At 55.1% G+C, this 23183-nt stretch overlaps 24 non-coding genes across 24 annotated transcripts; all 24 read left to right on the top strand.

The window, feature by feature from the left end:
* The first annotated feature begins 596 nt into the window (after window positions 1-596).
* On the top strand, window positions 597-715 carry LOC126158819 (5S ribosomal RNA). Its single transcript, XR_007533800.1, has one exon. It is a non-coding gene; the product is annotated as a 5S ribosomal RNA (ribosomal RNA).
* An 850-nt stretch (window positions 716-1565) lies between these two features.
* LOC126158818 (5S ribosomal RNA) lies at window positions 1566-1684 on the top strand. Its single transcript, XR_007533799.1, has one exon. It is a non-coding gene; the product is annotated as a 5S ribosomal RNA (ribosomal RNA).
* Window positions 1685-2529: 845 nt separating this feature from the next.
* Window positions 2530-2648, top strand: LOC126158817 (5S ribosomal RNA). The gene has a single exon (XR_007533798.1). It is a non-coding gene; the product is annotated as a 5S ribosomal RNA (ribosomal RNA).
* Window positions 2649-3493: 845 nt separating this feature from the next.
* LOC126158815 (5S ribosomal RNA) lies at window positions 3494-3612 on the top strand. The gene has a single exon (XR_007533796.1). It is a non-coding gene; the product is annotated as a 5S ribosomal RNA (ribosomal RNA).
* An 845-nt stretch (window positions 3613-4457) lies between these two features.
* Window positions 4458-4576, top strand: LOC126158814 (5S ribosomal RNA). The gene has a single exon (XR_007533795.1). It is a non-coding gene; the product is annotated as a 5S ribosomal RNA (ribosomal RNA).
* An 850-nt stretch (window positions 4577-5426) lies between these two features.
* On the top strand, window positions 5427-5545 carry LOC126158813 (5S ribosomal RNA). Its single transcript, XR_007533794.1, has one exon. It is a non-coding gene; the product is annotated as a 5S ribosomal RNA (ribosomal RNA).
* Window positions 5546-6390: 845 nt separating this feature from the next.
* LOC126158812 (5S ribosomal RNA) lies at window positions 6391-6509 on the top strand. The gene has a single exon (XR_007533793.1). It is a non-coding gene; the product is annotated as a 5S ribosomal RNA (ribosomal RNA).
* Window positions 6510-7354: 845 nt separating this feature from the next.
* On the top strand, window positions 7355-7473 carry LOC126158811 (5S ribosomal RNA). The gene has a single exon (XR_007533792.1). It is a non-coding gene; the product is annotated as a 5S ribosomal RNA (ribosomal RNA).
* An 840-nt stretch (window positions 7474-8313) lies between these two features.
* LOC126158809 (5S ribosomal RNA) lies at window positions 8314-8432 on the top strand. The gene has a single exon (XR_007533791.1). It is a non-coding gene; the product is annotated as a 5S ribosomal RNA (ribosomal RNA).
* Window positions 8433-9282: 850 nt separating this feature from the next.
* On the top strand, window positions 9283-9401 carry LOC126158808 (5S ribosomal RNA). The gene has a single exon (XR_007533790.1). It is a non-coding gene; the product is annotated as a 5S ribosomal RNA (ribosomal RNA).
* An 845-nt stretch (window positions 9402-10246) lies between these two features.
* Window positions 10247-10365, top strand: LOC126158807 (5S ribosomal RNA). Its single transcript, XR_007533789.1, has one exon. It is a non-coding gene; the product is annotated as a 5S ribosomal RNA (ribosomal RNA).
* Window positions 10366-11210: 845 nt separating this feature from the next.
* On the top strand, window positions 11211-11329 carry LOC126158806 (5S ribosomal RNA). The gene has a single exon (XR_007533788.1). It is a non-coding gene; the product is annotated as a 5S ribosomal RNA (ribosomal RNA).
* An 845-nt stretch (window positions 11330-12174) lies between these two features.
* Window positions 12175-12293, top strand: LOC126158805 (5S ribosomal RNA). The gene has a single exon (XR_007533787.1). It is a non-coding gene; the product is annotated as a 5S ribosomal RNA (ribosomal RNA).
* An 845-nt stretch (window positions 12294-13138) lies between these two features.
* LOC126158803 (5S ribosomal RNA) lies at window positions 13139-13257 on the top strand. The gene has a single exon (XR_007533785.1). It is a non-coding gene; the product is annotated as a 5S ribosomal RNA (ribosomal RNA).
* An 845-nt stretch (window positions 13258-14102) lies between these two features.
* Window positions 14103-14221, top strand: LOC126158802 (5S ribosomal RNA). The gene has a single exon (XR_007533784.1). It is a non-coding gene; the product is annotated as a 5S ribosomal RNA (ribosomal RNA).
* Window positions 14222-15061: 840 nt separating this feature from the next.
* Window positions 15062-15180, top strand: LOC126158801 (5S ribosomal RNA). The gene has a single exon (XR_007533783.1). It is a non-coding gene; the product is annotated as a 5S ribosomal RNA (ribosomal RNA).
* Window positions 15181-16030: 850 nt separating this feature from the next.
* On the top strand, window positions 16031-16149 carry LOC126158800 (5S ribosomal RNA). Its single transcript, XR_007533782.1, has one exon. It is a non-coding gene; the product is annotated as a 5S ribosomal RNA (ribosomal RNA).
* An 845-nt stretch (window positions 16150-16994) lies between these two features.
* Window positions 16995-17113, top strand: LOC126158799 (5S ribosomal RNA). Its single transcript, XR_007533781.1, has one exon. It is a non-coding gene; the product is annotated as a 5S ribosomal RNA (ribosomal RNA).
* Window positions 17114-17958: 845 nt separating this feature from the next.
* LOC126158798 (5S ribosomal RNA) lies at window positions 17959-18077 on the top strand. The gene has a single exon (XR_007533780.1). It is a non-coding gene; the product is annotated as a 5S ribosomal RNA (ribosomal RNA).
* An 845-nt stretch (window positions 18078-18922) lies between these two features.
* LOC126158797 (5S ribosomal RNA) lies at window positions 18923-19041 on the top strand. Its single transcript, XR_007533779.1, has one exon. It is a non-coding gene; the product is annotated as a 5S ribosomal RNA (ribosomal RNA).
* Window positions 19042-19886: 845 nt separating this feature from the next.
* LOC126158796 (5S ribosomal RNA) lies at window positions 19887-20005 on the top strand. Its single transcript, XR_007533778.1, has one exon. It is a non-coding gene; the product is annotated as a 5S ribosomal RNA (ribosomal RNA).
* Window positions 20006-20850: 845 nt separating this feature from the next.
* Window positions 20851-20969, top strand: LOC126158795 (5S ribosomal RNA). Its single transcript, XR_007533777.1, has one exon. It is a non-coding gene; the product is annotated as a 5S ribosomal RNA (ribosomal RNA).
* An 845-nt stretch (window positions 20970-21814) lies between these two features.
* Window positions 21815-21933, top strand: LOC126158793 (5S ribosomal RNA). Its single transcript, XR_007533776.1, has one exon. It is a non-coding gene; the product is annotated as a 5S ribosomal RNA (ribosomal RNA).
* Window positions 21934-22778: 845 nt separating this feature from the next.
* On the top strand, window positions 22779-22897 carry LOC126158791 (5S ribosomal RNA). Its single transcript, XR_007533774.1, has one exon. It is a non-coding gene; the product is annotated as a 5S ribosomal RNA (ribosomal RNA).
* Window positions 22898-23183: the final 286 nt, after the last annotated feature.

Here is a 23183-nt window from a genome sequence, read left to right as displayed (position 1 = left end):
GATTTGTAACCACGAATTTATTCCTTAGTCGTCTCGTCTCGTCTCGTCTCGTCTCGTCTCGTCCCGCAGACGTTTGTCGTGCTTGCGCTGTCATATGGACCACGACCCGAGCGGCAGCGAGCGGCAGTCGAGCAAAGTCGGGACAAGTCGGGACGGGGACAGGGACAGGGATAGGAATGGTGCGAATGCACTGCAAACTACGCAGACACCTGGTGTGAGGCGAGGCGAGGCGAGGCGAGGCGAGGAAGCCCACATCGCTACCAGTGGGCCCTCCAGCACGACACTGCCACACACCGCACAGGCCCTCCGCTGAACACCAGGGACAAGATGCGTCCTCCGCTAGTGTCGAAGGCTGCACGCGCCCAGCGAATGACAGGGGGTGCAACGAGCAGCAGTGCGTCTCACACACGCGGCGGTGCGCCCGCCAATTCGGCCGTCACTCTGCTGGGACGCCGGGCGCGCCTCCCCCCGCCGTCCACGAGGAACTGGCTGTTGCGGAAGGAAGCGCTTTCGTCAAATGCGGCCGAAAACTAACATTTTGTGTGTTGGGAGAAAAGCCGAACGCGAATTCTGCCGTGCTCCTACATTAGATGAGCGCCAACGGCCATACCATGATGAATACAGCGGTTCTCGTCCGATCACCGAAGTTAAGCATCATCGGGCCCGGCTAGTACTTGGATGGGTGACCGCCTGGGAAACCCGGGTGCTGCTGGCTCCCTTCCTGTTTTATTTTGTTATGTCACCAGCCCAATTTTCAAACTACCTTTCTGTTGTGACAAAGATGCTTCTTTATGCCTTTTAAACTACTGTAATGGTACGAAAATGCAGTAATTAACTCAGTTTGAGGGAGAATGTGCTAACCAAGTTTGCCGAGAGGACTTTGAAAACGACAAAACAGTACGAATCGGCAGGTGATTTCTGAAATACGTCACCGCCTATTGTTGTGTAGGAGTGTAGAGTTCCAAATTTGATTTGTAACCACGAATTTATTCCTTAGTCGTCTCGTCTCGTCTCGTCTCGTCTCGTCTCGTCCCGCAGACGTTTGTCGTGCTTGCGCTGTCATATGGACCACGACCCGAGCGGCAGCGAGCGGCAGTCGAGCAAAGTCGGGACAAGTCGGGACGGGGACAGGGACAGGGATAGGAATGGTGCGAATGCACTGCAAACTACGCAGACACCTGGTGTGAGGCGAGGCGAGGCGAGGCGAGGCGAGGAAGCCCACATCGCTACCAGTGGGCCCTCCAGCACGACACTGCCACACACCGCACAGGCCCTCCGCTGAACACCAGGGACAAGATGCGTCCTCCGCTAGTGTCGAAGGCTGCACGCGCCCAGCGAATGACAGGGGGTGCAACGAGCAGCAGTGCGTCTCACACACGCGGCGGTGCGCCCGCCAATTCGGCCGTCACTCTGCTGGGACGCCGGGCGCGCCTCCCCCCGCCGTCCACGAGGAACTGGCTGTTGCGGAAGGAAGCGCTTTCGTCAAATGCGGCCGAAAACTAACATTTTGTGTGTTGGGAGAAAAGCCGAACGCGAATTCTGCCGTGCTCCTACATTAGATGAGCGCCAACGGCCATACCATGATGAATACAGCGGTTCTCGTCCGATCACCGAAGTTAAGCATCATCGGGCCCGGCTAGTACTTGGATGGGTGACCGCCTGGGAAACCCGGGTGCTGCTGGCTCCCTTCCTGTTTTATTTTGTTATGTCACCAGCCCAATTTTCAAACTACCTTTCTGTTGTGACAAAGATGCTTCTTTATGCCTTTTAAACTACTGTAATGGTACGAAAATGCAGTAATTAACTCAGTTTGAGGGAGAATGTGCTAACCAAGTTTGCCGAGAGGACTTTGAAAACGACAAAACAGTACGAATCGGCAGGTGATTTCTGAAATACGTCACCGCCTATTGTTGTGTAGGAGTGTAGAGTTCCAAATTTGAATTGTAACCACGAATTTATTCCTTAGTCGTCTCGTCTCGTCTCGTCTCGTCTCGTCCCGCAGACGTTTGTCGTGCTTGCGCTGTCATATGGACCACGACCCGAGCGGCAGCGAGCGGCAGTCGAGCAAAGTCGGGACAAGTCGGGACGGGGACAGGGACAGGGATAGGAATGGTGCGAATGCACTGCAAACTACGCAGACACCTGGTGTGAGGCGAGGCGAGGCGAGGCGAGGCGAGGAAGCCCACATCGCTACAGTGGGGCCCTCCAGCACGACACTGCCACACACCGCACAGGCCCTCCGCTGAACACCAGGGACAAGATGCGTCCTCCGCTAGTGTCGAAGGCTGCACGCGCCCAGCGAATGACAGGGGGTGCAACGAGCAGCAGTGCGTCTCACACACGCGGCGGTGCGCCCGCCAATTCGGCCGTCACTCTGCTGGGACGCCGGGCGCGCCTCCCCCCGCCGTCCACGAGGAACTGGCTGTTGCGGAAGGAAGCGCTTTCGTCAAATGCGGCCGAAAACTAACATTTTGTGTGTTGGGAGAAAAGCCGAACGCGAATTCTGCCGTGCTCCTACATTAGATGAGCGCCAACGGCCATACCATGATGAATACAGCGGTTCTCGTCCGATCACCGAAGTTAAGCATCATCGGGCCCGGCTAGTACTTGGATGGGTGACCGCCTGGGAAACCCGGGTGCTGCTGGCTCCCTTCCTGTTTTATTTTGTTATGTCACCAGCCCAATTTTCAAACTACCTTTCTGTTGTGACAAAGATGCTTCTTTATGCCTTTTAAACTACTGTAATGGTACGAAAATGCAGTAATTAACTCAGTTTGAGGGAGAATGTGCTAACCAAGTTTGCCGAGAGGACTTTGAAAACGACAAAACAGTACGAATCGGCAGGTGATTTCTGAAATACGTCACCGCCTATTGTTGTGTAGGAGTGTAGAGTTCCAAATTTGATTTGTAACCACGAATTTATTCCTTAGTCGTCTCGTCTCGTCTCGTCTCGTCTCGTCCCGCAGACGTTTGTCGTGCTTGCGCTGTCATATGGACCACGACCCGAGCGGCAGCGAGCGGCAGTCGAGCAAAGTCGGGACAAGTCGGGACGGGGACAGGGACAGGGATAGGAATGGTGCGAATGCACTGCAAACTACGCAGACACCTGGTGTGAGGCGAGGCGAGGCGAGGCGAGGCGAGGAAGCCCACATCGCTACCAGTGGGCCCTCCAGCACGACACTGCCACACACCGCACAGGCCCTCCGCTGAACACCAGGGACAAGATGCGTCCTCCGCTAGTGTCGAAGGCTGCACGCGCCCAGCGAATGACAGGGGGTGCAACGAGCAGCAGTGCGTCTCACACACGCGGCGGTGCGCCCGCCAATTCGGCCGTCACTCTGCTGGGACGCCGGGCGCGCCTCCCCCCGCCGTCCACGAGGAACTGGCTGTTGCGGAAGGAAGCGCTTTCGTCAAATGCGGCCGAAAACTAACATTTTGTGTGTTGGGAGAAAAGCCGAACGCGAATTCTGCCGTGCTCCTACATTAGATGAGCGCCAACGGCCATACCATGATGAATACAGCGGTTCTCGTCCGATCACCGAAGTTAAGCATCATCGGGCCCGGCTAGTACTTGGATGGGTGACCGCCTGGGAAACCCGGGTGCTGCTGGCTCCCTTCCTGTTTTATTTTGTTATGTCACCAGCCCAATTTTCAAACTACCTTTCTGTTGTGACAAAGATGCTTCTTTATGCCTTTTAAACTACTGTAATGGTACGAAAATGCAGTAATTAACTCAGTTTGAGGGAGAATGTGCTAACCAAGTTTGCCGAGAGGACTTTGAAAACGACAAAACAGTACGAATCGGCAGGTGATTTCTGAAATACGTCACCGCCTATTGTTGTGTAGGAGTGTAGAGTTCCAAATTTGAATTGTAACCACGAATTTATTCCTTAGTCGTCTCGTCTCGTCTCGTCTCGTCTCGTCCCGCAGACGTTTGTCGTGCTTGCGCTGTCATATGGACCACGACCCGAGCGGCAGCGAGCGGCAGTCGAGCAAAGTCGGGACAAGTCGGGACGGGGACAGGGACAGGGATAGGAATGGTGCGAATGCACTGCAAACTACGCAGACACCTGGTGTGAGGCGAGGCGAGGCGAGGCGAGGCGAGGAAGCCCACATCGCTACCAGTGGGCCCTCCAGCACGACACTGCCACACACCGCACAGGCCCTCCGCTGAACACCAGGGACAAGATGCGTCCTCCGCTAGTGTCGAAGGCTGCACGCGCCCAGCGAATGACAGGGGGTGCAACGAGCAGCAGTGCGTCTCACACACGCGGCGGTGCGCCCGCCAATTCGGCCGTCACTCTGCTGGGACGCCGGGCGCGCCTCCCCCCGCCGTCCACGAGGAACTGGCTGTTGCGGAAGGAAGCGCTTTCGTCAAATGCGGCCGAAAACTAACATTTTGTGTGTTGGGAGAAAAGCCGAACGCGAATTCTGCCGTGCTCCTACATTAGATGAGCGCCAACGGCCATACCATGATGAATACAGCGGTTCTCGTCCGATCACCGAAGTTAAGCATCATCGGGCCCGGCTAGTACTTGGATGGGTGACCGCCTGGGAAACCCGGGTGCTGCTGGCTCCCTTCCTGTTTTATTTTGTTATCTCACCAGCCCAATTTTCAAACTACCTTTCTGTTGTGACAAAGATGCTTCTTTATGCCTTTTAAACTACTGTAATGGTACGAAAATGCAGTAATTAACTCAGTTTGAGGGAGAATGTGCTAACCAAGTTTGCCGAGAGGACTTTGAAAACGACAAAACAGTACGAATCGGCAGGTGATTTCTGAAATACGTCACCGCCTATTGTTGTGTAGGAGTGTAGAGTTCCAAATTTGATTTGTAACCACGAATTTATTCCTTAGTCGTCTCGTCTCGTCTCGTCTCGTCTCGTCTCGTCCCGCAGACGTTTGTCGTGCTTGCGCTGTCATATGGACCACGACCCGAGCGGCAGCGAGCGGCAGTCGAGCAAAGTCGGGACAAGTCGGGACGGGGACAGGGACAGGGATAGGAATGGTGCGAATGCACTGCAAACTACGCAGACACCTGGTGTGAGGCGAGGCGAGGCGAGGCGAGGCGAGGAAGCCCACATCGCTACCAGTGGGCCCTCCAGCACGACACTGCCACACACCGCACAGGCCCTCCGCTGAACACCAGGGACAAGATGCGTCCTCCGCTAGTGTCGAAGGCTGCACGCGCCCAGCGAATGACAGGGGGTGCAACGAGCAGCAGTGCGTCTCACACACGCGGCGGTGCGCCCGCCAATTCGGCCGTCACTCTGCTGGGACGCCGGGCGCGCCTCCCCCCGCCGTCCACGAGGAACTGGCTGTTGCGGAAGGAAGCGCTTTCGTCAAATGCGGCCGAAAACTAACATTTTGTGTGTTGGGAGAAAAGCCGAACGCGAATTCTGCCGTGCTCCTACATTAGATGAGCGCCAACGGCCATACCATGATGAATACAGCGGTTCTCGTCCGATCACCGAAGTTAAGCATCATCGGGCCCGGCTAGTACTTGGATGGGTGACCGCCTGGGAAACCCGGGTGCTGCTGGCTCCCTTCCTGTTTTATTTTGTTATGTCACCAGCCCAATTTTCAAACTACCTTTCTGTTGTGACAAAGATGCTTCTTTATGCCTTTTAAACTACTGTAATGGTACGAAAATGCAGTAATTAACTCAGTTTGAGGGAGAATGTGCTAACCAAGTTTGCCGAGAGGACTTTGAAAACGACAAAACAGTACGAATCGGCAGGTGATTTCTGAAATACGTCACCGCCTATTGTTGTGTAGGAGTGTAGAGTTCCAAATTTGATTTGTAACCACGAATTTATTCCTTAGTCGTCTCGTCTCGTCTCGTCTCGTCTCGTCCCGCAGACGTTTGTCGTGCTTGCGCTGTCATATGGACCACGACCCGAGCGGCAGCGAGCGGCAGTCGAGCAAAGTCGGGACAAGTCGGGACGGGGACAGGGACAGGGATAGGAATGGTGCGAATGCACTGCAAACTACGCAGACACCTGGTGTGAGGCGAGGCGAGGCGAGGCGAGGCGAGGAAGCCCACATCGCTACCAGTGGGCCCTCCAGCACGACACTGCCACACACCGCACAGGCCCTCCGCTGAACACCAGGGACAAGATGCGTCCTCCGCTAGTGTCGAAGGCTGCACGCGCCCAGCGAATGACAGGGGGTGCAACGAGCAGCAGTGCGTCTCACACACGCGGCGGTGCGCCCGCCAATTCGGCCGTCACTCTGCTGGGACGCCGGGCGCGCCTCCCCCCGCCGTCCACGAGGAACTGGCTGTTGCGGAAGGAAGCGCTTTCGTCAAATGCGGCCGAAAACTAACATTTTGTGTGTTGGGAGAAAAGCCGAACGCGAATTCTGCCGTGCTCCTACATTAGATGAGCGCCAACGGCCATACCATGATGAATACAGCGGTTCTCGTCCGATCACCGAAGTTAAGCATCATCGGGCCCGGCTAGTACTTGGATGGGTGACCGCCTGGGAAACCCGGGTGCTGCTGGCTCCCTTCCTGTTTTATTTTGTTATGTCACCAGCCCAATTTTCAAACTACCTTTCTGTTGTGACAAAGATGCTTCTTTATGCCTTTTAAACTACTGTAATGGTACGAGAATGCAGTAATTAACTCAGTTTGAGGGAGAATGTGCTAACCAAGTTTGCCGAGAGGACTTTGAAAACGACAAAACAGTACGAATCGGCAGGTGATTTCTGAAATACGTCACCGCCTATTGTTGTGTAGGAGTGTAGAGTTCCAAATTTGAATTGTAACCACGAATTTATTCCTTAGTCGTCTCGTCTCGTCTCGTCTCGTCTCGTCCCGCAGACGTTTGTCGTGCTTGCGCTGTCATATGGACCACGACCCGAGCGGCAGCGAGCGGCAGTCGAGCAAAGTCGGGACAAGTCGGGACGGGGACAGGGACAGGGATAGGAATGGTGCGAATGCACTGCAAACTACGCAGACACCTGGTGTGAGGCGAGGCGAGGCGAGGCGAGGCGAGGAAGCCCACATCGCTACCAGTGGGCCCTCCAGCACGACACTGCCACACACCGCACAGGCCCTCCGCTGAACACCAGGGACAAGATGCGTCCTCCGCTAGTGTCGAAGGCTGCACGCGCCCAGCGAATGACAGGGGGTGCAACGAGCAGCAGTGCGTCTCACACACGCGGCGGTGCGCCCGCCAATTCGGCCGTCACTCTGCTGGGACGCCGGGCGCGCCTCCCCGCGCCGTCCACGAGGAACTGGCTGTTGCGGAAGGAAGCGCTTTCGTCAAATGCGGCCGAAAACTAACATTTTGTGTGTTGGGAGAAAAGCCGAACGCGAATTCTGCCGTGCTCCTACATTAGATGAGCGCCAACGGCCATACCATGATGAATACAGCGGTTCTCGTCCGATCACCGAAGTTAAGCATCATCGGGCCCGGCTAGTACTTGGATGGGTGACCGCCTGGGAAACCCGGGTGCTGCTGGCTCCCTTCCTGTTTTATTTTGTTATGTCACCAGCCCAATTTTCAAACTACCTTTCTGTTGTGACAAAGATGCTTCTTTATGCCTTTTAAACTACTGTAATGGTACGAAAATGCAGTAATTAACTCAGTTTGAGGGAGAATGTGCTAACCAAGTTTGCCGAGAGGACTTTGAAAACGACAAAACAGTACGAATCGGCAGGTGATTTCTGAAATACGTCACCGCCTATTGTTGTGTAGGAGTGTAGAGTTCCAAATTTGATTTGTAACCACGAATTTATTCCTTAGTCGTCTCGTCTCGTCTCGTCTCGTCTCGTCTCGTCCCGCAGACGTTTGTCGTGCTTGCGCTGTCATATGGACCACGACCCGAGCGGCAGCGAGCGGCAGTCGGGACAAGTCGGGACGGGGACAGGGACAGGGATAGGAATGGTGCGAATGCACTGCAAACTACGCAGACACCTGGTGTGAGGCGAGGCGAGGCGAGGCGAGGCGAGGAAGCCCACATCGCTACCAGTGGGCCCTCCAGCACGACACTGCCACACACCGCACAGGCCCTCCGCTGAACACCAGGGACAAGATGCGTCCTCCGCTAGTGTCGAAGGCTGCACGCGCCCAGCGAATGACAGGGGGTGCAACGAGCAGCAGTGCGTCTCACACACGCGGCGGTGCGCCCGCCAATTCGGCCGTCACTCTGCTGGGACGCCGGGCGCGCCTCCCCCCGCCGTCCACGAGGAACTGGCTGTTGCGGAAGGAAGCGCTTTCGTCAAATGCGGCCGAAAACTAACATTTTGTGTGTTGGGAGAAAAGCCGAACGCGAATTCTGCCGTGCTCCTACATTAGATGAGCGCCAACGGCCATACCATGATGAATACAGCGGTTCTCGTCCGATCACCGAAGTTAAGCATCATCGGGCCCGGCTAGTACTTGGATGGGTGACCGCCTGGGAAACCCGGGTGCTGCTGGCTCCCTTCCTGTTTTATTTTGTTATGTCACCAGCCCAATTTTCAAACTACCTTTCTGTTGTGACAAAGATGCTTCTTTATGCCTTTTAAACTACTGTAATGGTACGAAAATGCAGTAATTAACTCAGTTTGAGGGAGAATGTGCTAACCAAGTTTGCCGAGAGGACTTTGAAAACGACAAAACAGTACGAATCGGCAGGTGATTTCTGAAATACGTCACCGCCTATTGTTGTGTAGGAGTGTAGAGTTCCAAATTTGATTTGTAACCACGAATTTATTCCTTAGTCGTCTCGTCTCGTCTCGTCTCGTCTCGTCTCGTCCCGCAGACGTTTGTCGTGCTTGCGCTGTCATATGGACCACGACCCGAGCGGCAGCGAGCGGCAGTCGAGCAAAGTCGGGACAAGTCGGGACGGGGACAGGGACAGGGATAGGAATGGTGCGAATGCACTGCAAACTACGCAGACACCTGGTGTGAGGCGAGGCGAGGCGAGGCGAGGCGAGGAAGCCCACATCGCTACCAGTGGGCCCTCCAGCACGACACTGCCACACACCGCACAGGCCCTCCGCTGAACACCAGGGACAAGATGCGTCCTCCGCTAGTGTCGAAGGCTGCACGCGCCCAGCGAATGACAGGGGGTGCAACGAGCAGCAGTGCGTCTCACACACGCGGCGGTGCGCCCGCCAATTCGGCCGTCACTCTGCTGGGACGCCGGGCGCGCCTCCCCCCGCCGTCCACGAGGAACTGGCTGTTGCGGAAGGAAGCGCTTTCGTCAAATGCGGCCGAAAACTAACATTTTGTGTGTTGGGAGAAAAGCCGAACGCGAATTCTGCCGTGCTCCTACATTAGATGAGCGCCAACGGCCATACCATGATGAATACAGCGGTTCTCGTCCGATCACCGAAGTTAAGCATCATCGGGCCCGGCTAGTACTTGGATGGGTGACCGCCTGGGAAACCCGGGTGCTGCTGGCTCCCTTCCTGTTTTATTTTGTTATGTCACCAGCCCAATTTTCAAACTACCTTTCTGTTGTGACAAAGATGCTTCTTTATGCCTTTTAAACTACTGTAATGGTACGAAAATGCAGTAATTAACTCAGTTTGAGGGAGAATGTGCTAACCAAGTTTGCCGAGAGGACTTTGAAAACGACAAAACAGTACGAATCGGCAGGTGATTTCTGAAATACGTCACCGCCTATTGTTGTGTAGGAGTGTAGAGTTCCAAATTTGATTTGTAACCACGAATTTATTCCTTAGTCGTCTCGTCTCGTCTCGTCTCGTCTCGTCCCGCAGACGTTTGTCGTGCTTGCGCTGTCATATGGACCACGACCCGAGCGGCAGCGAGCGGCAGTCGAGCAAAGTCGGGACAAGTCGGGACGGGGACAGGGACAGGGATAGGAATGGTGCGAATGCACTACAAACTACGCAGACACCTGGTGTGAGGCGAGGCGAGGCGAGGCGAGGCGAGGAAGCCCACATCGCTACCAGTGGGCCCTCCAGCACGACACTGCCACACACCGCACAGGCCCTCCGCTGAACACCAGGGACAAGATGCGTCCTCCGCTAGTGTCGAAGGCTGCACGCGCCCAGCGAATGACAGGGGGTGCAACGAGCAGCAGTGCGTCTCACACACGCGGCGGTGCGCCCGCCAATTCGGCCGTCACTCTGCTGGGACGCCGGGCGCGCCTCCCCCCGCCGTCCACGAGGAACTGGCTGTTGCGGAAGGAAGCGCTTTCGTCAAATGCGGCCGAAAACTAACATTTTGTGTGTTGGGAGAAAAGCCGAACGCGAATTCTGCCGTGCTCCTACATTAGATGAGCGCCAACGGCCATACCATGATGAATACAGCGGTTCTCGTCCGATCACCGAAGTTAAGCATCATCGGGCCCGGCTAGTACTTGGATGGGTGACCGCCTGGGAAACCCGGGTGCTGCTGGCTCCCTTCCTGTTTTATTTTGTTATGTCACCAGCCCAATTTTCAAACTACCTTTCTGTTGTGACAAAGATGCTTCTTTATGCCTTTTAAACTACTGTAATGGTACGAAAATGCAGTAATTAACTCAGTTTGAGGGAGAATGTGCTAACCAAGTTTGCCGAGAGGACTTTGAAAACGACAAAACAGTACGAATCGGCAGGTGATTTCTGAAATACGTCACCGCCTATTGTTGTGTAGGAGTGTAGAGTTCCAAATTTGATTTGTAACCACGAATTTATTCCTTAGTCGTCTCGTCTCGTCTCGTCTCGTCTCGTCCCGCAGACGTTTGTCGTGCTTGCGCTGTCATATGGACCACGACCCGAGCGGCAGCGAGCGGCAGTCGAGCAAAGTCGGGACAAGTCGGGACGGGGACAGGGACAGGGATAGGAATGGTGCGAATGCACTGCAAACTACGCAGACACCTGGTGTGAGGCGAGGCGAGGCGAGGCGAGGCGAGGAAGCCCACATCGCTACCAGTGGGCCCTCCAGCACGACACTGCCACACACCGCACAGGCCCTCCGCTGAACACCAGGGACAAGATGCGTCCTCCGCTAGTGTCGAAGGCTGCACGCGCCCAGCGAATGACAGGGGGTGCAACGAGCAGCAGTGCGTCTCACACACGCGGCGGTGCGCCCGCCAATTCGGCCGTCACTCTGCTGGGACGCCGGGCGCGCCTCCCCCCGCCGTCCACGAGGAACTGGCTGTTGCGGAAGGAAGCGCTTTCGTCAAATGCGGCCGAAAACTAACATTTTGTGTGTTGGGAGAAAAGCCGAACGCGAATTCTGCCGTGCTCCTACATTAGATGAGCGCCAACGGCCATACCATGATGAATACAGCGGTTCTCGTCCGATCACCGAAGTTAAGCATCATCGGGCCCGGCTAGTACTTGGATGGGTGACCGCCTGGGAAACCCGGGTGCTGCTGGCTCCCTTCCTGTTTTATTTTGTTATGTCACCAGCCCAATTTTCAAACTACCTTTCTGTTGTGACAAAGATGCTTCTTTATGCCTTTTAAACTACTGTAATGGTACGAAAATGCAGTAATTAACTCAGTTTGAGGGAGAATGTGCTAACCAAGTTTGCCGAGAGGACTTTGAAAACGACAAAACAGTACGAATCGGCAGGTGATTTCTGAAATACGTCACCGCCTATTGTTGTGTAGGAGTGTAGAGTTCCAAATTTGATTTGTAACCACGAATTTATTCCTTAGTCGTCTCGTCTCGTCTCGTCTCGTCTCGTCCCGCAGACGTTTGTCGTGCTTGCGCTGTCATATGGACCACGACCCGAGCGGCAGCGAGCGGCAGTCGAGCAAAGTCGGGACAAGTCGGGACGGGGACAGGGACAGGGATAGGAATGGTGCGAATGCACTGCAAACTACGCAGACACCTGGTGTGAGGCGAGGCGAGGCGAGGCGAGGCGAGGAAGCCCACATCGCTACCAGTGGGCCCTCCAGCACGACACTGCCACACACCGCACAGGCCCTCCGCTGAACACCAGGGACAAGATGCGTCCTCCGCTAGTGTCGAAGGCTGCACGCGCCCAGCGAATGACAGGGGGTGCAACGAGCAGCAGTGCGTCTCACACACGCGGCGGTGCGCCCGCCAATTCGGCCGTCACTCTGCTGGGACGCCGGGCGCGCCTCCCCCCGCCGTCCACGAGGAACTGGCTGTTGCGGAAGGAAGCGCTTTCGTCAAATGCGGCCGAAAACTAACATTTTGTGTGTTGGGAGAAAAGCCGAACGCGAATTCTGCCGTGCTCCTACATTAGATGAGCGCCAACGGCCATACCATGATGAATACAGCGGTTCTCGTCCGATCACCGAAGTTAAGCATCATCGGGCCCGGCTAGTACTTGGATGGGTGACCGCCTGGGAAACCCGGGTGCTGCTGGCTCCCTTCCTGTTTTATTTTGTTATGTCACCAGCCCAATTTTCAAACTACCTTTCTGTTGTGACAAAGATGCTTCTTTATGCCTTTTAAACTACTGTAATGGTACGAAAATGCAGTAATTAACTCAGTTTGAGGGAGAATGTGCTAACCAAGTTTGCCGAGAGGACTTTGAAAACGACAAAACAGTACGAATCGGCAGGTGATTTCTGAAATACGTCACCGCCTATTGTTGTGTAGGAGTGTAGAGTTCCAAATTTGATTTGTAACCACGAATTTATTCCTTAGTCGTCTCGTCTCGTCTCGTCTCGTCTCGTCCCGCAGACGTTTGTCGTGCTTGCGCTGTCATATGGACCACGACCCGAGCGGCAGCGAGCGGCAGTCGAGCAAAGTCGGGACAAGTCGGGACGGGGACAGGGACAGGGATAGGAATGGTGCGAATGCACTGCAAACTACGCAGACACCTGGTGTGAGGCGAGGCGAGGCGAGGCGAGGCGAGGAAGCCCACATCGCTACCAGTGGGCCCTCCAGCACGACACTGCCACACACCGCACAGGCCCTCCGCTGAACACCAGGGACAAGATGCGTCCTCCGCTAGTGTCGAAGGCTGCACGCGCCCAGCGAATGACAGGGGGTGCAACGAGCAGCAGTGCGTCTCACACACGCGGCGGTGCGCCCGCCAATTCGGCCGTCACTCTGCTGGGACGCCGGGCGCGCCTCCCCCCGCCGTCCACGAGGAACTGGCTGTTGCGGAAGGAAGCGCTTTCGTCAAATGCGGCCGAAAACTAACATTTTGTGTGTTGGGAGAAAAGCCGAACGCGAATTCTGCCGTGCTCCTACATTAGATGAGCGCCAACGGCCATACCATGATGAATACAGCGGTTCTCGTCCGATCACCGAAGTTAAGCATCATCGGGCCCGGCTAGTACTTGGATGGGTGACCGCCTGGGAAACCCGGGTGCTGCTGGCTCCCTTCCTGTTTTATTTTGTTATGTCACCAGCCCAATTTTCAAACTACCTTTCTGTTGTGACAAAGATGCTTCTTTATGCCTTTTAAACTACTGTAATGGTACGAGAATGCAGTAATTAACTCAGTTTGAGGGAGAATGTGCTAACCAAGTTTGCCGAGAGGACTTTGAAAACGACAAAACAGTACGAATCGGCAGGTGATTTCTGAAATACGTCACCGCCTATTGTTGTGTAGGAGTGTAGAGTTCCAAATTTGAATTGTAACCACGAATTTATTCCTTAGTCGTCTCGTCTCGTCTCGTCTCGTCTCGTCCCGCAGACGTTTGTCGTGCTTGCGCTGTCATATGGACCACGACCCGAGCGGCAGCGAGCGGCAGTCGAGCAAAGTCGGGACAAGTCGGGACGGGGACAGGGACAGGGATAGGAATGGTGCGAATGCACTGCAAACTACGCAGACACCTGGTGTGAGGCGAGGCGAGGCGAGGCGAGGCGAGGAAGCCCACATCGCTACCAGTGGGCCCTCCAGCACGACACTGCCACACACCGCACAGGCCCTCCGCTGAACACCAGGGACAAGATGCGTCCTCCGCTAGTGTCGAAGGCTGCACGCGCCCAGCGAATGACAGGGGGTGCAACGAGCAGCAGTGCGTCTCACACACGCGGCGGTGCGCCCGCCAATTCGGCCGTCACTCTGCTGGGACGCCGGGCGCGCCTCCCCGCGCCGTCCACGAGGAACTGGCTGTTGCGGAAGGAAGCGCTTTCGTCAAATGCGGCCGAAAACTAACATTTTGTGTGTTGGGAGAAAAGCCGAACGCGAATTCTGCCGTGCTCCTACATTAGATGAGCGCCAACGGCCATACCATGATGAATACAGCGGTTCTCGTCCGATCACCGAAGTTAAGCATCATCGGGCCCGGCTAGTACTTGGATGGGTGACCGCCTGGGAAACCCGGGTGCTGCTGGCTCCCTTCCTGTTTTATTTTGTTATGTCACCAGCCCAATTTTCAAACTACCTTTCTGTTGTGACAAAGATGCTTCTTTATGCCTTTTAAACTACTGTAATGGTACGAAAATGCAGTAATTAACTCAGTTTGAGGGAGAATGTGCTAACCAAGTTTGCCGAGAGGACTTTGAAAACGACAAAACAGTACGAATCGGCAGGTGATTTCTGAAATACGTCACCGCCTATTGTTGTGTAGGAGTGTAGAGTTCCAAATTTGATTTGTAACCACGAATTTATTCCTTAGTCGTCTCGTCTCGTCTCGTCTCGTCTCGTCTCGTCCCGCAGACGTTTGTCGTGCTTGCGCTGTCATATGGACCACGACCCGAGCGGCAGCGAGCGGCAGTCGGGACAAGTCGGGACGGGGACAGGGACAGGGATAGGAATGGTGCGAATGCACTGCAAACTACGCAGACACCTGGTGTGAGGCGAGGCGAGGCGAGGCGAGGCGAGGAAGCCCACATCGCTACCAGTGGGCCCTCCAGCACGACACTGCCACACACCGCACAGGCCCTCCGCTGAACACCAGGGACAAGATGCGTCCTCCGCTAGTGTCGAAGGCTGCACGCGCCCAGCGAATGACAGGGGGTGCAACGAGCAGCAGTGCGTCTCACACACGCGGCGGTGCGCCCGCCAATTCGGCCGTCACTCTGCTGGGACGCCGGGCGCGCCTCCCCCCGCCGTCCACGAGGAACTGGCTGTTGCGGAAGGAAGCGCTTTCGTCAAATGCGGCCGAAAACTAACATTTTGTGTGTTGGGAGAAAAGCCGAACGCGAATTCTGCCGTGCTCCTACATTAGATGAGCGCCAACGGCCATACCATGATGAATACAGCGGTTCTCGTCCGATCACCGAAGTTAAGCATCATCGGGCCCGGCTAGTACTTGGATGGGTGACCGCCTGGGAAACCCGGGTGCTGCTGGCTCCCTTCCTGTTTTATTTTGTTATGTCACCAGCCCAATTTTCAAACTACCTTTCTGTTGTGACAAAGATGCTTCTTTATGCCTTTTAAACTACTGTAATGGTACGAAAATGCAGTAATTAACTCAGTTTGAGGGAGAATGTGCTAACCAAGTTTGCCGAGAGGACTTTGAAAACGACAAAACAGTACGAATCGGCAGGTGATTTCTGAAATACGTCACCGCCTATTGTTGTGTAGGAGTGTAGAGTTCCAAATTTGATTTGTAACCACGAATTTATTCCTTAGTCGTCTCGTCTCGTCTCGTCTCGTCTCGTCTCGTCCCGCAGACGTTTGTCGTGCTTGCGCTGTCATATGGACCACGACCCGAGCGGCAGCGAGCGGCAGTCGAGCAAAGTCGGGACAAGTCGGGACGGGGACAGGGACAGGGATAGGAATGGTGCGAATGCACTGCAAACTACGCAGACACCTGGTGTGAGGCGAGGCGAGGCGAGGCGAGGCGAGGAAGCCCACATCGCTACCAGTGGGCCCTCCAGCACGACACTGCCACACACCGCACAGGCCCTCCGCTGAACACCAGGGACAAGATGCGTCCTCCGCTAGTGTCGAAGGCTGCACGCGCCCAGCGAATGACAGGGGGTGCAACGAGCAGCAGTGCGTCTCACACACGCGGCGGTGCGCCCGCCAATTCGGCCGTCACTCTGCTGGGACGCCGGGCGCGCCTCCCCCCGCCGTCCACGAGGAACTGGCTGTTGCGGAAGGAAGCGCTTTCGTCAAATGCGGCCGAAAACTAACATTTTGTGTGTTGGGAGAAAAGCCGAACGCGAATTCTGCCGTGCTCCTACATTAGATGAGCGCCAACGGCCATACCATGATGAATACAGCGGTTCTCGTCCGATCACCGAAGTTAAGCATCATCGGGCCCGGCTAGTACTTGGATGGGTGACCGCCTGGGAAACCCGGGTGCTGCTGGCTCCCTTCCTGTTTTATTTTGTTATGTCACCAGCCCAATTTTCAAACTACCTTTCTGTTGTGACAAAGATGCTTCTTTATGCCTTTTAAACTACTGTAATGGTACGAAAATGCAGTAATTAACTCAGTTTGAGGGAGAATGTGCTAACCAAGTTTGCCGAGAGGACTTTGAAAACGACAAAACAGTACGAATCGGCAGGTGATTTCTGAAATACGTCACCGCCTATTGTTGTGTAGGAGTGTAGAGTTCCAAATTTGATTTGTAACCACGAATTTATTCCTTAGTCGTCTCGTCTCGTCTCGTCTCGTCTCGTCCCGCAGACGTTTGTCGTGCTTGCGCTGTCATATGGACCACGACCCGAGCGGCAGCGAGCGGCAGTCGAGCAAAGTCGGGACAAGTCGGGACGGGGACAGGGACAGGGATAGGAATGGTGCGAATGCACTACAAACTACGCAGACACCTGGTGTGAGGCGAGGCGAGGCGAGGCGAGGCGAGGAAGCCCACATCGCTACCAGTGGGCCCTCCAGCACGACACTGCCACACACCGCACAGGCCCTCCGCTGAACACCAGGGACAAGATGCGTCCTCCGCTAGTGTCGAAGGCTGCACGCGCCCAGCGAATGACAGGGGGTGCAACGAGCAGCAGTGCGTCTCACACACGCGGCGGTGCGCCCGCCAATTCGGCCGTCACTCTGCTGGGACGCCGGGCGCGCCTCCCCCCGCCGTCCACGAGGAACTGGCTGTTGCGGAAGGAAGCGCTTTCGTCAAATGCGGCCGAAAACTAACATTTTGTGTGTTGGGAGAAAAGCCGAACGCGAATTCTGCCGTGCTCCTACATTAGATGAGCGCCAACGGCCATACCATGATGAATACAGCGGTTCTCGTCCGATCACCGAAGTTAAGCATCATCGGGCCCGGCTAGTACTTGGATGGGTGACCGCCTGGGAAACCCGGGTGCTGCTGGCTCCCTTCCTGTTTTATTTTGTTATGTCACCAGCCCAATTTTCAAACTACCTTTCTGTTGTGACAAAGATGCTTCTTTATGCCTTTTAAACTACTGTAATGGTACGAAAATGCAGTAATTAACTCAGTTTGAGGGAGAATGTGCTAACCAAGTTTGCCGAGAGGACTTTGAAAACGACAAAACAGTACGAATCGGCAGGTGATTTCTGAAATACGTCACCGCCTATTGTTGTGTAGGAGTGTAGAGTTCCAAATTTGATTTGTAACCACGAATTTATTCCTTAGTCGTCTCGTCTCGTCTCGTCTCGTCTCGTCCCGCAGACGTTTGTCGTGCTTGCGCTGTCATATGGACCACGACCCGAGCGGCAGCGAGCGGCAGTCGAGCAAAGTCGGGACAAGTCGGGACGGGGACAGGGACAGGGATAGGAATGGTGCGAATGCACTGCAAACTACGCAGACACCTGGTGTGAGGCGAGGCGAGGCGAGGCGAGGCGAGGAAGCCCACATCGCTACCAGTGGGCCCTCCAGCACGACACTGCCACACACCGCACAGGCCCTCCGCTGAACACCAGGGACAAGATGCGTCCTCCGCTAGTGTCGAAGGCTGCACGCGCCCAGCGAATGACAGGGGGTGCAACGAGCAGCAGTGCGTCTCACACACGCGGCGGTGCGCCCGCCAATTCGGCCGTCACTCTGCTGGGACGCCGGGCGCGCCTCCCCCCGCCGTCCACGAGGAACTGGCTGTTGCGGAAGGAAGCGCTTTCGTCAAATGCGGCCGAAAACTAACATTTTGTGTGTTGGGAGAAAAGCCGAACGCGAATTCTGCCGTGCTCCTACATTAGATGAGCGCCAACGGCCATACCATGATGAATACAGCGGTTCTCGTCCGATCACCGAAGTTAAGCATCATCGGGCCCGGCTAGTACTTGGATGGGTGACCGCCTGGGAAACCCGGGTGCTGCTGGCTCCCTTCCTGTTTTATTTTGTTATGTCACCAGCCCAATTTTCAAACTACCTTTCTGTTGTGACAAAGATGCTTCTTTATGCCTTTTAAACTACTGTAATGGTACGAAAATGCAGTAATTAACTCAGTTTGAGGGAGAATGTGCTAACCAAGTTTGCCGAGAGGACTTTGAAAACGACAAAACAGTACGAATCGGCAGGTGATTTCTGAAATACGTCACCGCCTATTGTTGTGTAGGAGTGTAGAGTTCCAAATTTGATTTGTAACCACGAATTTATTCCTTAGTCGTCTCGTCTCGTCTCGTCTCGTCTCGTCCCGCAGACGTTTGTCGTGCTTGCGCTGTCATATGGACCACGACCCGAGCGGCAGCGAGCGGCAGTCGAGCAAAGTCGGGACAAGTCGGGACGGGGACAGGGACAGGGATAGGAATGGTGCGAATGCACTGCAAACTACGCAGACACCTGGTGTGAGGCGAGGCGAGGCGAGGCGAGGCGAGGAAGCCCACATCGCTACCAGTGGGCCCTCCAGCACGACACTGCCACACACCGCACAGGCCCTCCGCTGAACACCAGGGACAAGATGCGTCCTCCGCTAGTGTCGAAGGCTGCACGCGCCCAGCGAATGACAGGGGGTGCAACGAGCAGCAGTGCGTCTCACACACGCGGCGGTGCGCCCGCCAATTCGGCCGTCACTCTGCTGGGACGCCGGGCGCGCCTCCCCCCGCCGTCCACGAGGAACTGGCTGTTGCGGAAGGAAGCGCTTTCGTCAAATGCGGCCGAAAACTAACATTTTGTGTGTTGGGAGAAAAGCCGAACGCGAATTCTGCCGTGCTCCTACATTAGATGAGCGCCAACGGCCATACCATGATGAATACAGCGGTTCTCGTCCGATCACCGAAGTTAAGCATCATCGGGCCCGGCTAGTACTTGGATGGGTGACCGCCTGGGAAACCCGGGTGCTGCTGGCTCCCTTCCTGTTTTATTTTGTTATGTCACCAGCCCAATTTTCAAACTACCTTTCTGTTGTGACAAAGATGCTTCTTTATGCCTTTTAAACTACTGTAATGGTACGAAAATGCAGTAATTAACTCAGTTTGAGGGAGAATGTGCTAACCAAGTTTGCCGAGAGGACTTTGAAAACGACAAAACAGTACGAATCGGCAGGTGATTTCTGAAATACGTCACCGCCTATTGTTGTGTAGGAGTGTAGAGTTCCAAATTTGATTTGTAACCACGAATTTATTCCTTAGTCGTCTCGTCTCGTCTCGTCTCGTCTCGTCCCGCAGACGTTTGTCGTGCTTGCGCTGTCATATGGACCACGACCCGAGCGGCAGCGAGCGGCAGTCGAGCAAAGTCGGGACAAGTCGGGACGGGGACAGGGACAGGGATAGGAATGGTGCGAATGCACTGCAAACTACGCAGACACCTGGTGTGAGGCGAGGCGAGGCGAGGCGAGGCGAGGAAGCCCACATCGCTACCAGTGGGCCCTCCAGCACGACACTGCCACACACCGCACAGGCCCTCCGCTGAACACCAGGGACAAGATGCGTCCTCCGCTAGTGTCGAAGGCTGCACGCGCCCAGCGAATGACAGGGGGTGCAACGAGCAGCAGTGCGTCTCACACACGCGGCGGTGCGCCCGCCAATTCGGCCGTCACTCTGCTGGGACGCCGGGCGCGCCTCCCCCCGCCGTCCACGAGGAACTGGCTGTTGCGGAAGGAAGCGCTTTCGTCAAATGCGGCCGAAAACTAACATTTTGTGTGTTGGGAGAAAAGCCGAACGCGAATTCTGCCGTGCTCCTACATTAGATGAGCGCCAACGGCCATACCATGATGAATACAGCGGTTCTCGTCCGATCACCGAAGTTAAGCATCATCGGGCCCGGCTAGTACTTGGATGGGTGACCGCCTGGGAAACCCGGGTGCTGCTGGCTCCCTTCCTGTTTTATTTTGTTATGTCACCAGCCCAATTTTCAAACTACCTTTCTGTTATGACAAAGATGCTTCTTTATGCCTTTTAAACTACTGTAATGGTACGAAAATGCAGTAATTAACTCAGTTTGAGGGAGAATGTGCTAACCAAGTTTGCCGAGAGGACTTTGAAAACGACAAAACAGTACGAATCGGCAGGTGATTTCTGAAATACGTCACCGCCTATTGTTGTGTAGGAGTGTAGAGTTCCAAATTTGAATTGTAACCACGAATTTATTCCTTAGTCGTCTCGTCTCGTCTCGTCTCGTCTCGTCCCGCAGACGTTTGTCGTGCTTGCGCTGTCATATGGACCACGACCCGAGCGGCAGCGAGCGGCAGTCGAGCAAAGTCGGGACAAGTCGGGACGGGGACAGGGACAGAAATAGGAATGGTGAGAATGCACTGCAAACTACGCAGACACCTGGTGTGAGGCGAGGCGAGGCGAGGCGAGGCGAGGAAGCCCATATCGCTACCAGTGGGCCCTCCAGCACGACACTGCCACACCCCGCACAGGCCCTCCGCTGAACACCAGGGACAAGATGCGTCCTCCGCTAGTGTCGAAGGCTGCACGCGCCCAGCGAATGACAGGGGGTGCAACGAGCAGCAGTGCGTCTCACACACGCGGCGGTGCGCCCGCCAATTCGGCCGTCACTCTGCTGGGACGCCGGGCGCGCCACCCCCCGCCGTCCACGAGGAACTGGCTGTTGCGGAAGGAAGCGCTTTCGTCAAATGCGGCCGAAAACTAACATTTTGTGTGTTGGGAGAAAAGCCGAACGCGAATTCTGCCGTGCTCCTACATTAGATGAGCGCCAACGGCCATACCATGATGAATACAGCGGTTCTCGTCCGATCACCGAAGTTAAGCATCATCGGGCCCGGCTAGTACTTGGATGGGTGACCGCCTGGGAAACCCGGGTGCTGCTGGCTCCCTTCCTGTTTTATTTTGTTATGTCACCAGCCCAATTTTCAAACTACCTTTCTGTTGTGACAAAGATGCTTCTTTATGCCTTTTAAACTACTGTAATGGTACGAAAATGCAGTAATTAACTCAGTTTGAGGGAGAATGTGCTAACCAAGTTTGCCGAGAGGACTTTGAAAACGACAAAACAGTACGAATCGGCAGGTGATTTCTGAAATACGTCACCGCCTATTGTTGTGTAGGAGTGTAGAGTTCCAAATTTGAATTGTAACCACGAATTTATTCCTTAGTCGTCTCGTCTCGTCTCGTCTCGTCTCGTCCCGCAGACGTTTGTCGTGCTTGCGCTGTCATATGGACCACGACCCGAGCGGCAGCGAGCGGCAGTCGAGCAAAGTCGGGACAAGTCGGGACGGGGACAGGGACAGAAATAGGAATGGTGAGAATGCACTGCAAACTACGCAGACACCTGGTGTGAGGCGAGGCGAGGCGAGGCGAGGCGAGGAAGCCCATATCGCTACCAGTGGGCCCTCCAGCACGACACTGCCACACCCCGCACAGGCCCTCCGCTGAACACCAGGGACAAGATGCGTCCTCCGCTAGTGTCGAAGGCTGCACGCGCCCAGCGAATGACAGGGGGTGCAACGAGCAGCAGTGCGTCTCACACACGCGGCGGTGCGCCCGCCAATTCGGCCGTCACTCTGCTGGGACGCCGGGCGCGCCACCCCCCGCCGTCCACGAGGAACTGGCTGTTGCGGAAGGAAGCGCTTTCGTCAAATGCGGCCGAAAACTAACATTTTGTGTGTTGGGAGAAAAGCCGAACGCGAATTCTGCCGTGCTCCTACATTAGATGAGCGCCAACGGCCATACCATGATGAATACAGCGGTTCTCGTCCGATCACCGAAGTTAAGCATCATCGGGCCCGGCTAGTACTTGGATGGGTGACCGCCTGGGAAACCCGGGTGCTGCTGGCTCCCTTCCTGTTTTATTTTGTTATGTCACCAGCCCAATTTTCAAACTACCTTTCTGTTGTGACAAAGATGCTTCTTTATGCCTTTTAAACTACTGTAATGGTACGAAAATGCAGTAATTAACTCAGTTTGAGGGAGAATGTGCTAACCAAGTTTGCCGAGAGGACTTTGAAAACGACAAAACAGTACGAATCGGCAGGTGATTTCTGAAATACGTCACCGCCTATTGTTGTGTAGGAGTGTAGAGTTCCAAATTTGAATTGTAACCACGAATTTATTCCTTAGTCGTCTCGTCTCGTCTCGTCTCGTCTCGTCCCGCAGACGTTTGTCGTGCTTGCGCTGTCATATGGACCACGACCCGAGCGGCAGCGAGCGGCAGTCGAGCAAAGTCGGGACAAGTCGGGACGGGGACAGGGACAGGGATAGGAATGGTGCGAATGCACTGCAAACTACGCAGACACCTGGTGTGAGGCGAGGCGAGGCGAGGCGAGGCGAGGAAGCCCACATCGCTACCAGTGGGCCCTCCAGCACGACACTGCCACACACCGCACAGGCCCTCCGCTGAACACCAGGGACAAGATGCGTCCTCCGCTAGTGTCGAAGGCTGCACGCGCCCAGCGAATGACAGGGGGTGCAACGAGCAGCAGTGCGTCTCACACACGCGGCGGTGCGCCCGCCAATTCGGCCGTCACTCTGCTGGGACGCCGGGCGCGCCTCCCCCCGCCGTCCACGAGGAACTGGCTGTTGCGGAAGGAAGCGCTTTCGTCAAATGCGGCCGAAAACTAACATTTTGTGTGTTGGGAGAAAAGCCGAACGCGAATTCTGCCGTGCTCCTACATTAGATGAGCGCCAACGGCCATACCATGATGAATACAGCGGTTCTCGTCCGATCACCGAAGTTAAGCATCATCGGGCCCGGCTAGTACTTGGATGGGTGACCGCCTGGGAAACCCGGGTGCTGCTGGCTCCCTTCCTGTTTTATTTTGTTATGTCACCAGCCCAATTTTCAAACTACCTTTCTGTTGTGACAAAGATGCTTCTTTATGCCTTTTAAACTACTGTAATGGTACGAAAATGCAGTAATTAACTCAGTTTGAGGGAGAATGTGCTAACCAAGTTTGCCGAGAGGACTTTGAAAACGACAAAACAGTACGAATCGGCAGGTGATTTCTGAAATACGTCACCGCCTATTGTTGTGTAGGAGTGTAGAGTTCCAAATTTGAATTGTAACCACGAATTTATTCCTTAGTCGT

The sequence above is a fragment of the Schistocerca cancellata genome, unplaced genomic scaffold (genome assembly GCF_023864275.1).
Source record: "Schistocerca cancellata isolate TAMUIC-IGC-003103 unplaced genomic scaffold, iqSchCanc2.1 HiC_scaffold_1114, whole genome shotgun sequence".
NCBI lineage: Eukaryota > Metazoa > Arthropoda > Insecta > Orthoptera > Acrididae > Schistocerca > Schistocerca cancellata.
This window is presented reverse-complemented; position numbering and strand designations above follow the sequence as displayed.